At 43.6% G+C, this 5,171-nt stretch overlaps 1 long non-coding RNA gene across 1 annotated transcript; it reads left to right on the forward strand.

Annotated features, from left to right (window-relative positions):
- The first annotated feature begins 215 nt into the window (after positions 1 to 215).
- LOC149124535 (uncharacterized) lies at positions 216 to 3,320 on the forward strand. The gene is made up of 3 exons (XR_016212813.1): positions 216 to 491; positions 1,102 to 1,176; positions 3,125 to 3,320. It is a non-coding gene; the product is annotated as an uncharacterized LOC149124535 (long non-coding RNA).
- The last annotated feature ends 1,851 nt before the right edge of the window (positions 3,321 to 5,171 follow it).

Consider the following 5,171-nt stretch of genomic DNA (forward strand, 5'->3'; position numbering starts at 1 on the left):
CCATCATGCTCTCCCACATGGGTAGCAGGGCCCAAGTACTTGGACAATCTGCTATAGCTTTCCCAGGTGCAATAGCAGGGAGCTGCAAAAGAAGTAGAGCAGCTGGAATTCTGACTGGTTCTCTGAGATGGGTTTCTTGTATCACAAGCAGCATTTCAACTCACTGTACCACAATGGCAGTAGTTCCATTTCATTTTTTTTTTTAAATTTGACAGGTAATTATAGATGGTGAGAGAGAGACAGAGAGAAAGGTCTTCCTTCTGTTGGTTCACTCCCCAAATGGCCACTACGGCCGGCGCAGCGCCAATCTGAAGCCAGGAGCCAGGTGCTTCTTCCTGGTCTCCCTTGCAGGTACAGGGCCCAATCATTTGGGCCATTCTCCACTGTTCTCCTGGGCCACAGCAGAGAGTTGGACTGGAAGAGGAGCAACCGAGACTAGAACACGGCACGCCCATATGGGATGCTAGTGCCGCAGGCAGAGGATTAACCAAGTGAGTCAAAGCGCCGGCTCCCCATTTCATTTTTTATTTCTGTGTCTGGTAACTTATGTTACATCACAAGCACTGTGAATTTTGTCTTAATTGTTGCTAGATATTTTTGCAATCTTAAAATTATTTTTCAACTGTAATGTGATAAATTACTTCTAAATAGTTTGATCTATTGGGGGTTTTAATCTTAACATTTTATTAAGGATTGATAGAGCAAGAGACATCTAAGATATAAACCTAGGCATATAGGGACAAAAAGGGCACAACAGAGTCAAGACTGATGTGCTCAGGGATACTCCCAGAACAAAATGCTCCCACTACTTACAAACAAAATAGAGAAACTGAAAACAAAATAGGATGCAGTTATAACTGGACCTGTATACCTCCAGATATGAACTCTCCAATGGAGAGGTCATTGTTGACAAAATGACATGTTTACAAAACCCTGTATAACCTTCCTCATAGCCCAAAGAATATAAACTCCTAGACAACTTCTACTGAACTGCAGCTCTGCTCAGGGACCACTTCTACTGTGGGAGCTTTCCTTTGTTTAAATGAATTTGTTTCTCTGATTGCTCTTATGTGTCCTTGCTCCTCATTCTTTGTGGCCAAGGACATGAACCTGAATGGCTAGAACTACTGGCTCCACCACCAGCATCTTGGGGGCTCAACAAGGATCTTCAGAGGGGTGAGTAAAGATGGACTGCTTTGGCTTTTCTTTTTTTCAGAGATCCTGGCTTTCCACTGTTGTCTTTTATCAGTTAAAAACAGTAGGCCTCTGTCAGCCAATTAAACGTGGTTAGTGTGGGAGCCTAAATTGTGGCATAGCAGGTTAAACTGTTGTTTAACCAGTCACCAGACAGGCGATTTCTACTTTACCACTCTAGGTGATCTCCAAGGGGCTTAGTAGCCCCACATATGTCCAGCTCCCCTTTTCGATGCAGGACCTTACACAGATAAAGGGAGATTTGGATTGAATTCCAGGTGACCCTGATAAGTACATAGAGGCTTTCAAGACTTTTACTCAAGACTATGAACTCTCCTGGAAAGATGTAAGGTTACTCATAACTCACACCATAATAAGGATGGAGAAACAGGCTGCGCTCCAAGCTCCAGAAACTTCTGGGGATGAACTTCATATGGCTTTTACCTTCTCACCTGGATAGGGAGGACAAGGGACACTTTATCCTGCAGGAAAGCAGGCTGTTCCTCAGGAGGAGGCTTAACCTAAATGAAAACCAGATGATCCTATTGCTGAATAGAAGCTAAAGCTTCTCATGTCTTGTGTCTTAGAGGAGGAACAGGACCAAGTCCTCAAATTACTCCAAATTCTCTGTGATAGACTAGGGCCCTGAAAACAAGTCCCCTCAGCCTTGCTAGAAAAATGGAGGGAAGCTTTAGTAAAATGCACCTGCATATTTCAAAACTCATTGAGAAGACAGACAATCCTAAAGGACAAGTATATTACACAGTCAGCTTCAGATAGTAGAACAAAGCTTCAAAAGCAAGTTACTGGACTTGAAAGTACATTAGAAAATCTTTTGGTCACCATTTCAGTCTTTTACAGTTGGGACCAGGAGTAGACCCAACAATGAGAGAGGAGGAATAATAAATAGATCATAGCTCTGATGGCAGCTGTATGGCCACAACAGCTTGAGGAGTCCTAGGGTCCCCTAATTGTATGACTGTGCTCAGAGTGGACACTCCTAGGAGTCCCTATATTCCCACAATCGGAGAAAACCCTGGAGAGCTGACTGCCCTGGAGATCACAGCTCTGTGATTGGGCCTCCTCCTTGGCAGACCCAACAGGATGAAGGGTTCAGGGCTTCTCCCATTGACTCCTACCACCCAGACCATCAGCAATCAGGAGCCCTAGGTGGTCCTAGCTGTCGAAGGGAAGGAAGTTGATTTCCTCCTGGATTTTGGAGTTATCTTTTCTGTCTTTCTTTCAGATCTGGGCCTGCCCCTCTTCTTTAGCATGACTGTTAGAAGTGACTTAAGAAACCCATTAGTTATTTTGCTCAACCCATAAACTGTAATCATAATAACTTGTTTTTTTACTTATGTCTTCCTAATCATGTTGAAGAACCTAATACCTCTTCTAAGGAGGTGTTGGGCTCTTATCTCAGAAGGAAACCACCACCCTTGTGGCTCGAGGATAATCTTTATGCCTTTCCTTTATTGAGGCAGATATCAATACAAAGCCTTGGGAAATTCAAGGAAAAATTGGCTGAGCAATAACTGTCCAACTGGAATCTCCTTCTCCATGCCCACAAAGCCATTTGGAAGGAGGGACACTTGCTTATCACAAGTGGTTCCCCCATTCAATGTCATCAAGAAATAGATTCATTACTGTCTTCAGGATTCCTTCCCCACGAGTGGCAGTTACACACTGTAAGGAACACCAGGGAAACTGTCAGGCTTAGCAGCCTGGTGAGCAACTGAGGAGACTCCAGCCCTTGACTCCAGATGTTCCTTAACACCTCCAATGAAGACACTGAGGGACTCAAACCCTTCTTTAAAAAGATAAATGACTGGGGCCGGTGCTGTGGCACAGTGGGTAAAGTCGCTGCCTGCAGTGCCAGCATCCCATATGGGCACCGGTTCGAGTTCTAACTGCTCTACTTCTGATGTAGCTCTCTGTTATGGCCTGGGAAAGCAGTAGAAGATGACCCAAATCCTTGGGCCTCTGCACCTGAATGGGAGACGCAGAAGAAGCTCCTGGCTCCTGCTTTCAGATCGGCGTACCTCCAGATGTTGCAGCCCATTCCTCTCCTTCTCTCTCTGTGTAACTCTGACTTTCAAATAAATAAATGTTTTTAAAAAAGAAAATCTGTTAAAAATGATAAATGACTTTATTGTACACACCCAGCCCACCCGAGCCATTTATTCCTCAGTCCCATTATCAAGCTGCAGTCAACCTGGGAATAGCTCACCTATTCAGCGTGCCAGTTCTTTTTATCTGATCGTTCATCTACTTACCTCCACTAATGACAAAACACCATGGCTAGACTTTATTTGCCTTAATCTGTAATCATACTCAGATTGGTCTTACCTTCTTACACTGACTATTGATGCTTGCTCCATATTTCTTGAGAGATCCTACTCAGGGGTCTAATTTCTGGTTAACATCTCTCAGATTATACTCTCAGGACAAAACCTTTCCAACTACTGGGCCTAATTTCCCAAAATAACATCTTCCTTGTGAGATCAAAAACAAAAACTACGTTAAAGTAACTATGGCTTAAAATACTGTAATAGCTTTTTCTTATTTCAGAGGTATTAGAGGACTGTTTCAGGATTTAAACTAAAGAAATCAGTAAGTAAAAAGCAGTTGGGGAATAAACTATACTTATTAGAATATATTCTTACTGAGAAATATTTTGGGAGTTAAAAATGAGGGAAGAAGTATGTTGTGTAAATTAGTTGGTGTGGGAATTAGGAAAAGAGTTGTGAGAGAAAGCTATAAGCATGGAAATGTATTCTTCATGAGATAAAGAAAGAAAACTCATGAAAATATATTCTTTAAAAAGCCAAAAATGAGGTGAAAATTATGGTGTGTGGAAAGTTTGGGGAAATTAAATGCTGTGGGAGATTAGGAAAATGTTGTAGACAAAGCTATAAGCATAAGGAAGACAAAATTGAGAAGAAGAAGTATGTTGTGGAAGTCTTCTGGAAGTTAAATGCTGAGGGAGATGAGGATGAATGGGAGTAGAAGAGAATGTTTTTTATTTTTATTTTTTTACAAGCAGAGTGGACAGTGAGAGAGACAGAGAGAAAGGTCTTCCTTTGCCGTTGGTTCACCCTCCAATGGCCGCCATGGCCTGTGCACTGCGCTGATCTGAAGGCAGGAGCCAGGTGCTTCTCCTGGTCTCCCATGGGGTGCAGGGCCCAAGCACTTGGGCCATCCTCCACTGCACTCCCTGGCCACAGCAGAGAGCTGGCCTGGAAGAGGGGCAACCGGGACAGAATCTGGTGCCCCTACCGGGACTAGAACCTGGTGTGCCGGCGCCGCTAGGCGGAGGATTAGCCTAGTGAGTCACGGCGCCGGCGAGAATTATTTTAAAGTGAGTTCCTATGTCTAAAATTTCCAGAAAACAGGATGACTGATTCCCTGAATTTAACTTCCATATCTTTTGCATTCTGGAGTCAATGGGATATGATTCCAAAGTGGATCCATGCCCCATGACTTTGCAGAGCTATTGCTGGCTTTAAAAAAAAAAAAAAAAAAAAGGCAGACAATTTACAAATGATGCTTCAACCTGATCCATAGGAGAACAGTTATTATCAAGGGCCCTTAGACAGACCATTCTGAGGAGTCTCTCTCCCTGCCTACCCTCCTCACTGCCCCTTGCCAGCATGAAGACCCCAGAGTTGTCATCACCCCTTTTTCTTAATGGCAGCTAGAGATAACTCTCGAGAGGGGCATTGACAGAGACAGGAGACAGCTAAATGTAACTCTAGACAGATAGACAGAGACACAACATGGCGAGATTCAAGCCTGATATGTAGAAACATACTCAAGCTCAGCTTGCAGGGGAATACTCCCAGAACAAAGCACCCCCATTACTCAAAAACAAGACAGAGAAACTGAAAATAAAGCAGGATGCAGTTACAGCTGGACCCATCCAGTTCCAGATATGGACTCCTCAGCAATGCAACTGTCACTGGTGACAAAATGAC

This window comes from Oryctolagus cuniculus, chromosome 9 (genome assembly GCF_051225735.1).
Source record: "Oryctolagus cuniculus isolate XC-2025 breed Fujian yellow rabbit chromosome 9, ASM5122573v1, whole genome shotgun sequence".
NCBI lineage: Eukaryota > Metazoa > Chordata > Mammalia > Lagomorpha > Leporidae > Oryctolagus > Oryctolagus cuniculus.